At 43.2% G+C, this 13,722-nt stretch overlaps 1 protein-coding gene across 6 annotated transcripts in view; it reads left to right on the plus strand.

The window, feature by feature from the left end:
- Positions 1 to 13,722, plus strand: part of LOC124008456 (ephrin type-B receptor 4b-like) — a 90,787-nt gene that overhangs the window by 48,713 nt on the left and 28,352 nt on the right. The window lies entirely within an intron of this gene.

Raw genomic sequence — 13,722 nt, forward strand, 5'->3', positions numbered from 1 at the left:
ATCCACCCTCCATTGACCATATACATTCGTCACTAATCCACAGCTATCCACCCTCCATTGACCATATACATTCGTCACTAATCCACAGCTATCCACCCTCCATTGACCATATACATTCCTCACTAATCCACAGCTATCCAACCTCCATTGACCATATACATTCGTCACTAATCCACAGCTATCCAACCTCCATTGACCATATACATTCGTCACTAATCCACAGCTATCCAACCTCCATTGACCATATACATTCCTCACTAATTCACAGCTATCCAACCTCCATTGACCATATACATTCGTCACTAATCCACAGCTATCCAACCTCCATTGACCATATACATTCCTCACTAATCCACAGCTATCCACCCTCCATTGACCATATACATTCCTCACTAATCCACAGCTATCCAACCTCCATTGACCATATACATTCCTCACTAATCCACAGCTATCCACCCTCCATTGACCATATACATTCGTCACTAATCCACAGCTATCCACCCTCCATTGACCATATACATTCCTCACTAATCCACAGCTATCCACCCTCCATTGACCATATACATTCCTCACTAATCCACAGCTATCCACCCTCCATTGACCATATACATTCCTCACTAATCCACAGCTATCCACCCTCCATTGACCATATACATTCCTCACTAATCCACAGCTATCCAACCTCCATTGACCATATACATTCGTCACTAATCCACAGCTATCCAACCTCCATTGACCATATACATTCGTCACTAATCCACAGCTATCCACCCTCCATTGACCATATACATTCCTCACTAATCCACAGCTATCCACCCTCCATTGACCATATACATTCCTCACTAATCCACAGCTATCCAACCTCCATTGACCATATACATTCCTCACTAATCCACAGCTATCCAACCTCCATTGACCATATACATTCCTCACTAATCCACAGCTATCCAACCTCCATTGACCATATACATTCGTCACTAATCCACAGCTATCCAACCTCCATTGACCATATACATTCGTCACTAATCCACAGCTATCCAACCTCCATTGACCATATACATTCCTCACTAATCCACAGCTATCCAACCTCCATTGACCATATACATTCCTCACTAATCCACAGCTATCCAACCTCCATTGACCATATACATTCCTCACTAATCCACAGCTATCCACCCTCCATTGACCATATACATTCCTCACTAATCCACAGCTATCCAACCTCCATTGACCATATACATTCCTCACTAATCCACAGCTATCCAACCTCCATTGACCATATACATTCGTCACTAATCCACAGCTATCCAACCTCCATTGACCATATACATTCGTCACTAATCCACAGCTATCCAACCTCCATTGACCATATACATTCGTCACTAATCCACAGCTATCCAACCTCCATTGACCATATACATTCCTCACTAATCCACAGCTATCCACCCTCCATTGACCATATACATTCCTCACTAATCCACAGCTATCCACCCTCCATTGACCATATACATTCGTCACTAATCCACAGCTATCCACCCTCCATTGACCATATACATTCCTCACTAATCCACAGCTATCCACCCTCCATTGACCATATACATTCCTCACTAATCCACAGCTATCCACCCTCCATTGACCATATACATTCGTCACTAATCCACAGCTATCCACCCTCCATTGACCATATACATTCCTCACTAATCCACAGCTATCCACCCTCCATTGACCATATACATTCGTCACTAATCCACAGCTATCCAACCTCCATTGACCATATACATTCGTCACTAATCCACAGCTATCCAACCTCCATTGACCATATACATTCCTCACTAATCCACAGCTATCCAACCTCCATTGACCATATACATTCCTCACTAATCCACAGCTATCCAACCTCCATTGACCATATACATTCCTCACTAATCCACAGCTATCCACCCTCCATTGACCATATACATTCCTCACTAATCCACAGCTATCCAACCTCCATTGACCATATACATTCGTCACTAATCCACAGCTATCCAACCTCCATTGACCATATACATTCCTCACTAATCCACAGCTATCCAACCTCCATTGACCATATACATTCGTCACTAATCCACAGCTATCCAACCTCCATTGACCATATACATTCCTCACTAATCCACAGCTATCCACCCTCCATTGACCATATACATTCCTCACTAATCCACAGCTATCCAACCTCCATTGACCATATACATTCCTCACTAATCCACAGCTATCCACCCTCCATTGACCATATACATTCGTCACTAATCCACAGCTATCCACCCTCCATTGACCATATACATTCCTCACTAATCCACAGCTATCCACCCTCCATTGACCATATACATTCGTCACTAATCCACAGCTATCCAACCTCCATTGACCATATACATTCCTCACTAATCCACAGCTATCCAACCTCCATTGACCATATACATTCCTCACTAATCCACAGCTATCCACCCTCCATTGACCATATACATTCCTCACTAATCCACAGCTATCCAACCTCCATTGACCATATACATTCCTCACTAATCCACAGCTATCCACCCTCCATTGACCATATACATTCCTCACTAATCCACAGCTATCCACCCTCCATTGACCATATACATTCCTCACTAATCCACAGCTATCCACCCTCCATTGACCATATACATTCGTCACTAATCCACAGCTATCCAACCTCCATTGACCATATACATTCCTCACTAATCCACAGCTATCCAACCTCCATTGACCATATACATTCCTCACTAATCCACAGCTATCCACCCTCCATTGACCATATACATTCCTCACTAATCCACAGCTATCCACCCTCCATTGACCATATACATTCCTCACTAATCCACAGCTATCCACCCTCCATTGACCATATACATTCCTCACTAATCCACAGCTATCCAACCTCCATTGACCATATACATTCGTCACTAATCCACAGCTATCCAACCTCCATTGACCATATACATTCGTCACTAATCCACAGCTATCCACCCTCCATTGACCATATACATTCCTCACTAATCCACAGCTATCCACCCTCCATTGACCATATACATTCCTCACTAATCCACAGCTATCCAACCTCCATTGACCATATACATTCCTCACTAATCCACAGCTATCCAACCTCCATTGACCATATACATTCCTCACTAATCCACAGCTATCCAACCTCCATTGACCATATACATTCGTCACTAATCCACAGCTATCCAACCTCCATTGACCATATACATTCGTCACTAATCCACAGCTATCCACCCTCCATTGACCATATACATTCGTCACTAATCCACAGCTATCCACCCTCCATTGACCATATACATTCCTCACTAATCCACAGCTATCCACCCTCCATTGACCATATACATTCCTCACTAATCCACAGCTATCCAACCTCCATTGACCATATACATTCCTCACTAATCCACAGCTATCCAACCTCCATTGACCATATACATTCCTCACTAATCCACAGCTATCCAACCTCCATTGACCATATACATTCGTCACTAATCCACAGCTATCCAACCTCCATTGACCATATACATTCGTCACTAATCCACAGCTATCCAACCTCCATTGACCATATACATTCCTCACTAATCCACAGCTATCCAACCTCCATTGACCATATACATTCCTCACTAATCCACAGCTATCCAACCTCCATTGACCATATACATTCGTCACTAATCCACAGCTATCCACCCTCCATTGACCATATACATTCCTCACTAATCCACAGCTATCCAACCTCCATTGACCATATACATTCGTCACTAATCCACAGCTATCCAACCTCCATTAACCATATACATTCGTCACTAATCCACAGCTATCCAACCTCCATTGACCATATACATTCGTCACTAATCCACAGCTATCCAACCTCCATTGACCATATACATTCGTCACTAATCCACAGCTATCCAACCTCCATTGACCATATACATTCCTCACTAATCCACAGCTATCCACCCTCCATTGACCATATACATTCGTCACTAATCCACAGCTATCCACCCTCCATTGACCATATACATTCCTCACTAATCCACAGCTATCCAACCTCCATTGACCATATACATTCGTCACTAATCCACAGCTATCCAACCTCCATTGACCATATACATTCGTCACTAATCCACAGCTATCCAACCTCCATTGACCATATACATTCCTCACTAATCCACAGCTATCCAACCTCCATTGACCATATACATTCCTCACTAATCCACAGCTATCCAACCTCCATTGACCATATACATTCCTCACTAATCCACAGCTATCCACCCTCCATTGACCATATACATTCGTCACTAATCCACAGCTATCCAACCTCCATTGACCATATACATTCCTCACTAATCCACAGCTATCCACCCTCCATTGACCATATACATTCGTCACTAATCCACAGCTATCCACCCTCCATTGACCATATACATTCCTCACTAATCCACAGCTATCCACCCTCCATTGACCATATACATTCCTCACTAATCCACAGCTATCCACCCTCCATTGACCATATACATTCCTCACTAATCCACAGCTATCCAACCTCCATTGACCATATACATTCCTCACTAATCCACAGCTATCCACCCTCCATTGACCATATACATTCGTCACTAATCCACAGCTATCCAACCTCCATTGACCATATACATTCGTCACTAATCCACAGCTATCCAACCTCCATTGACCATATACATTCCTCACTAATCCACAGCTATCCACCCTCCATTGACCATATACATTCGTCACTAATCCACAGCTATCCACCCTCCATTGACCATATACATTCCTCACTAATCCACAGCTATCCAACCTCCATTGACCATATACATTCCTCACTAATCCACAGCTATCCACCCTCCATTGACCATATACATTCCTCACTAATCCACAGCTATCCAACCTCCATTGACCATATACATTCCTCACTAATCCACAGCTATCCACCCTCCATTGACCATATACATTCGTCACTAATCCACAGCTATCCACCCTCCATTGACCATATACATTCCTCACTAATCCACAGCTATCCAACCTCCATTGACCATATACATTCGTCACTAATCCACAGCTATCCACCCTCCATTGACCATATACATTCCTCACTAATCCACAGCTATCCAACCTCCATTGACCATATACATTCCTCACTAATCCACAGCTATCCAACCTCCATTGACCATATACATTCCTCACTAATCCACAGCTATCCAACCTCCATTGACCATATACATTCTCACTAATCCACAGCTATCCACCCTCCATTGACCATATACATTCCTCACTAATCCACAGCTATCCACCCTCCATTGACCATATACATTCCTCACTAATCCACAGCTATCCACCCTCCATTGACCATATACATTCGTCACTAATCCACAGCTATCCACCCTCCATTGACCATATACATTCCTCACTAATCCACAGCTATCCACCCTCCATTGACCATATACATTCCTCACTAATCCACAGCTATCCACCCTCCATTGACCATATACATTCCTCACTAATCCACAGCTATCCAACCTCCATTGACCATATACATTCCTCACTAATCCACAGCTATCCAACCTCCATTGACCATATACATTCGTCACTAATCCACAGCTATCCACCCTCCATTGACCATATACATTCCTCACTAATCCACAGCTATCCACCCTCCATTGACCATATACATTCCTCACTAATCCACAGCTATCCACCCTCCATTGACCATATACATTCCTCACTAATCCACAGCTATCCAACCTCCATTGACCATATACATTCGTCACTAATCCACAGCTATCCACCCTCCATTGACCATATACATTCCTCACTAATCCACAGCTATCCAACCTCCATTGACCATATACATTCCTCACTAATCCACAGCTATCCACCCTCCATTGACCATATACATTCCTCACTAATCCACAGCTATCCAACCTCCATTGACCATATACATTCCTCACTAATCCACAGCTATCCACCCTCCATTGACCATATACATTCGTCACTAATCCACAGCTATCCACCCTCCATTGACCATATACATTCCTCACTAATCCACAGCTATCCAACCTCCATTGACCATATACATTCGTCACTAATCCACAGCTATCCACCCTCCATTGACCATATACATTCCTCACTAATCCACAGCTATCCAACCTCCATTGACCATATACATTCCTCACTAATCCACAGCTATCCACCCTCCATTGACCATATACATTCCTCACTAATCCACAGCTATCCAACCTCCATTGACCATATACATTCCTCACTAATCCACAGCTATCCACCCTCCATTGACCATATACATTCGTCACTAATCCACAGCTATCCACCCTCCATTGACCATATACATTCCTCACTAATCCACAGCTATCCAACCTCCATTGACCATATACATTCGTCACTAATCACAGCTATAATCCACAGCTATCCAACCTCCATTGACCATATACATTCGTCACTAATCCACAGCTATCCAACCTCCATTGACCATATACATTCCTCACTAATCCACAGCTATCCAACCTCCATTGACCATATACATTCCTCACTAATCCACAGCTATCCAACCTCCATTGACCATATACATTCCTCACTAATCCACAGCTATCCACCCTCCATTGACCATATACATTCGTCACTAATCCACAGCTATCCAACCTCCATTGACCATATACATTCCTCACTAATCCACAGCTATCCACCCTCCATTGACCATATACATTCGTCACTAATCCACAGCTATCCACCCTCCATTGACCATATACATTCCTCACTAATCCACAGCTATCCACCCTCCATTGACCATATACATTCCTCACTAATCCACAGCTATCCACCCTCCATTGACCATATACATTCCTCACTAATCCACAGCTATCCACCCTCCATTGACCATATACATTCCTCACTAATCCACAGCTATCCACCCTCCATTGACCATATACATTCGTCACTAATCCACAGCTATCCAACCTCCATTGACCATATACATTCCTCACTAATCCACAGCTATCCAACCTCCATTGACCATATACATTCCTCACTAATCCACAGCTATCCAACCTCCATTGACCATATACATTCCTCACTAATCCACAGCTATCCAACCTCCATTGACCATATACATTCCTCACTAATCCACAGCTATCCACCCTCCATTGACCATATACATTCGTCACTAATCCACAGCTATCCAACCTCCATTGACCATATACATTCCTCACTAATCCACAGCTATCCAACCTCCATTGACCATATACATTCCTCACTAATCCACAGCTATCCAACCTCCATTGACCATATACATTCGTCACTAATCCACAGCTATCCAACCTCCATTGACCATATACATTCCTCACTAATCCACAGCTATCCAACCTCCATTGACCATATACATTCCTCACTAATCCACAGCTATCCAACCTCCATTGACCATATACATTCCTCACTAATCCACAGCTATCCACCCTCCATTGACCATATACATTCGTCACTAATCCACAGCTATCCAACCTCCATTGACCATATACATTCCTCACTAATCCACAGCTATCCACCCTCCATTGACCATATACATTCGTCACTAATCCACAGCTATCCACCCTCCATTGACCATATACATTCCTCACTAATCCACAGCTATCCACCCTCCATTGACCATATACATTCCTCACTAATCCACAGCTATCCACCCTCCATTGACCATATACATTCCTCACTAATCCACAGCTATCCAACCTCCATTGACCATATACATTCCTCACTAATCCACAGCTATCCACCCTCCATTGACCATATACATTCCTCACTAATCCACAGCTATCCAACCTCCATTGACCATATACATTCCTCACTAATCCACAGCTATCCAACCTCCATTGACCATATACATTCCTCACTAATCCACAGCTATCCACCCTCCATTGACCATATACATTCGTCACTAATCCACAGCTATCCACCCTCCATTGACCATATACATTCCTCACTAATCCACAGCTATCCAACCTCCATTGACCATATACATTCCTCACTAATCCACAGCTATCCACCCTCCATTGACCATATACATTCCTCACTAATCCACAGCTATCCAACCTCCATTGACCATATACATTCCTCACTAATCCACAGCTATCCACCCTCCATTGACCATATACATTCGTCACTAATCCACAGCTATCCACCCTCCATTGACCATATACATTCCTCACTAATCCACAGCTATCCAACCTCCATTGACCATATACATTCGTCACTAATCCACAGCTATCCACCCTCCATTGACCATATACATTCCTCACTAATCCACAGCTATCCAACCTCCATTGACCATATACATTCCTCACTAATCCACAGCTATCCAACCTCCATTGACCATATACATTCCTCACTAATCCACAGCTATCCAACCTCCATTGACCATATACATTCGTCACTAATCCACAGCTATCCACCCTCCATTGACCATATACATTCCTCACTAATCCACAGCTATCCACCCTCCATTGACCATATACATTCCTCACTAATCCACAGCTATCCACCCTCCATTGACCATATACATTCGTCACTAATCCACAGCTATCCACCCTCCATTGACCATATACATTCCTCACTAATCCACAGCTATCCACCCTCCATTGACCATATACATTCCTCACTAATCCACAGCTATCCACCCTCCATTGACCATATACATTCCTCACTAATCCACAGCTATCCAACCTCCATTGACCATATACATTCCTCACTAATCCACAGCTATCCAACCTCCATTGACCATATACATTCGTCACTAATCCACAGCTATCCACCCTCCATTGACCATATACATTCCTCACTAATCCACAGCTATCCACCCTCCATTGACCATATACATTCGTCACTAATCCACAGCTATCCACCCTCCATTGACCATATACATTCCTCACTAATCCACAGCTATCCAACCTCCATTGACCATATACATTCGTCACTAATCCACAGCTATCCACCCTCCATTGACCATATACATTCCTCACTAATCCACAGCTATCCAACCTCCATTGACCATATACATTCCTCACTAATCCACAGCTATCCACCCTCCATTGACCATATACATTCCTCACTAATCCACAGCTATCCAACCTCCATTGACCATATACATTCCTCACTAATCCACAGCTATCCACCCTCCATTGACCATATACATTCGTCACTAATCCACAGCTATCCACCCTCCATTGACCATATACATTCCTCACTAATCCACAGCTATCCAACCTCCATTGACCATATACATTCGTCACTAATCCACAGCTATCCACCCTCCATTGACCATATACATTCCTCACTAATCCACAGCTATCCAACCTCCATTGACCATATACATTCCTCACTAATCCACAGCTATCCACCCTCCATTGACCATATACATTCCTCACTAATCCACAGCTATCCAACCTCCATTGACCATATACATTCCTCACTAATCCACAGCTATCCACCCTCCATTGACCATATACATTCGTCACTAATCCACAGCTATCCACCCTCCATTGACCATATACATTCCTCACTAATCCACAGCTATCCAACCTCCATTGACCATATACATTCGTCACTAATCCACAGCTATCCAACCTCCATTGACCATATACATTTCACTAATCCACAGCTATCCAACCTCCATTGACCATATACATTCCTCACTAATCCACAGCTATCCAACCTCCATTGACCATATACATTCCTCACTAATCCACAGCTATCCAACCTCCATTGACCATATACATTCCTCACTAATCCACAGCTATCCACCCTCCATTGACCATATACATTCGTCACTAATCCACAGCTATCCAACCTCCATTGACCATATACATTCCTCACTAATCCACAGCTATCCACCCTCCATTGACCATATACATTCGTCACTAATCCACAGCTATCCACCCTCCATTGACCATATACATTCCTCACTAATCCACAGCTATCCACCCTCCATTGACCATATACATTCCTCACTAATCCACAGCTATCCACCCTCCATTGACCATATACATTCCTCACTAATCCACAGCTATCCACCCTCCATTGACCATATACATTCCTCACTAATCCACAGCTATCCACCCTCCATTGACCATATACATTCTCACTAATCCACAGCTATCCAACCTCCATTGACCATATACATTCCTCACTAATCCACAGCTATCCAACCTCCATTGACCATATACATTCCTCACTAATCCACAGCTATCCAACCTCCATTGACCATATACATTCCTCACTAATCAGCTATCCACCTCCATTGCTAATCCACAACCTCTCCATTGACCATATACATTCCTCACTAATCCACAGCTATCCAACCTCCATTGACCATATACATTCCTCACTAATCCACAGCTATCCAACCTCCATTGACCATATACATTCCTCACTAATCCACAGCTATCCAACCTCCATTGACCATATACATTCCTCACTAATCCACAGCTATCCAACCTCCATTGACCATATACATTCCTCACTAATCCACAGCTCCAATTGACCATATACATTCCTCACTCCATCCACCCTCCATTGACCATATACATTCCTCACTAATCCACAGCTATCCACCCTCCATTGACCATATACATTCCTCACTAATCCACAGCTATCCAACCTCCATTGACCATATACATTCCTCACTAATCCACAGCTATCCACCCTCCATTGACCATATACATTCCTCACTAATCCACAGCTATCCACCCTCCATTGACCATATACATTCCTCACTAATCCACAGCTATCCACCCTCCATTGACCATATACATTCCTCACTAATCCACAGCTATCCAACCTCCATTGACCATATACATTCCTCACTAATCCACAGCTATCCAACCTCCATTGACCATATACATTCCTCACTAATCCACAGCTATCCACCCTCCATTGACCATATACATTCCTCACTAATCCACAGCTATCCACCCTCCATTGACCATATACATTCCTCACTAATCCACAGCTATCCACCCTCCATTGACCATATACATTCCTCACTAATCCACAGCTATCCATTGACCCTCCATTGACCATATACATTCCTCACTAATCCACAGCTATCCACCCTCCATTGACCATATACATTCCTCACTAATCCACAGCTATCCACCCTCCACAGCTATGACCTCCATTGACCATATACATTCCTCACTAATCCACAGCTATCCACCCTCCATTGACCATATACATTCCTCACTAATCCACAGCTATCCAACCTCCATTGACGTCACTAATCCACAGCTATCCACCCTCCATTGACCATATACATTCCTCACTAATCCACAGCTATCCACCTCCATTGACCATATACATTCGTCACTAATCCTAACCTCCATTGACCATATACATTCCTCACTAATCCACAGCTATCCACCCTCCATTGACCATATACATTCCTCACTAATCCACAGCTATCCAACCTCCATTGACCATATACATTCCTCACTAATCCACAGCTATCCACCCTCCATTGACCATATACATAATCCACAGCTATCCACCCTCCATTGACCATATCACTAATCCACAGCTATCCACCCTCCATTGACCATATACATTCCTCACTAATCCACAGCTATCCAACCTCCATTGACCATATACATTCCTCACTAATCCACAGCTATCCACCCTCCATTGACCATATACATTCCTCACTAATCCACAGCTATCCACCCTCCATTGACCATATACATTCCTCACTAATCCACAGCTATCCACCCTCCATTGACCATATACATTCCTCACTAATCCACAGCTATCCAACCTCCATTGACCATATACATTCCTCACTAATCCACAGCTATCCACCCTCCATTGACCATATACATTCCTCACTAATCCACAGCTATCCACCCTCCATTGACCATATACATTCCTCACTAATCCACAGCTATCCAACCTCCATTGACCATATACATTCCTCACTAATCCACAGCTATCCACCTCCATTGACCATATACATTCCTCACTAATCCACAGCTATCCAACCTCCATTGACCATATACATTCCTCACTAATCCACAGCTATCCAACCTCCATTGACCATATACATTCCTCACTAATCCACAGCTATCCAACCTCCATTGACCATATACATTCCTCACTAATCCACAGCTATCCACCCTCCATTGACCATATACATTCGTCACTAATCCACAGCTATCCAACCTCCATTGACCATATACATTCCTCACTAATCCACAGCTATCCACCCTCCATTGACCATATACATTCGTCACTAATCCACAGCTATCCACCCTCCATTGACCATATACATTCCTCACTAATCCACAGCTATCCACCCTCCATTGACCATATACATTCCTCACTAATCCACAGCTATCCACCCTCCATTGACCATATACATTCGTCACTAATCCACAGCTATCCACCCTCCATTGACCATATACATTCCTCACTAATCCACAGCTATCTACCCTCCATTGACCATATACATTCGTCACTAATCCACAGCTATCCAACCTCCATTGACCATATACATTCGTCACTAATCCACAGCTATCCAACCTCCATTGACCATATACATTCCTCACTAATCCACAGCTATCCAACCTCCATTGACCATATACATTCCTCACTAATCCACAGCTATCCAACCTCCATTGACCATATACATTCCTCACTAATCCACAGCTATCCACCCTCCATTGACCATATACATTCCTCACTAATCCACAGCTATCCAACCTCCATTGACCATATACATTCCTCACTAATCCACAGCTATCCAACCTCCATTGACCATATACATTCCTCACTAATCCACAGCTATCCAACCTCCATTGACCATATACATTCCTCACTAATCCACAGCTATCCAACCTCCATTGACCATATACATTCCTCACTAATCCACAGCTATCCACCCTCCATTGACCATATACATTCCTCACTAATCCACAGCTATCCAACCTCCATTGACCATATACATTCCTCACTAATCCACAGCTATCCACCCTCCATTGACCATATACATTCTCACTAATCCACAGCTATCCACCCTCCATTGACCATATACATTCCTCACTAATCCACAGCTATCCACCCTCCATTGACCATATACATTCCTCACTAATCCACAGCTATCCAACCTCCATTGACCATATACATTCCTCACTAATCCACAGCTATCCAACCTCCATTGACCATATACATTCCTCACTAATCCACAGCTATCCAACCTCCATTGACCATATACATTCCTCACTAATCCACAGCTATCCACCCTCCATTGACCATATACATTCCTCACTAATCCACAGCTATCCACCCTCCATTGACCATATACATTCCTCACTAATCCACAGCTATCCACCCTCCATTGACCATATACATTCCTCACTAATCCACAGCTATCCACCCTCCATTGACCATATACATTCGTCACTAATCCACAGCTATCCAACCTCCATTGACCATATACATTCCTCACTAATCCACAGCTATCCACCCTCCATTGACCATATACATTCCTCATACATGTAACCATTAACTTCTAGTATAACATTTATTTCATGCTAGAATCCAACAATACTTATTAAATATTCTCTCTCTCATCCCTCCATCGCTCTCTCTATCTCTCCATCT

This window comes from Oncorhynchus gorbuscha, linkage group LG21 (genome assembly GCF_021184085.1).
Source record: "Oncorhynchus gorbuscha isolate QuinsamMale2020 ecotype Even-year linkage group LG21, OgorEven_v1.0, whole genome shotgun sequence".
NCBI classification, from domain to species: Eukaryota; Metazoa; Chordata; class Actinopteri; order Salmoniformes; family Salmonidae; genus Oncorhynchus; species Oncorhynchus gorbuscha.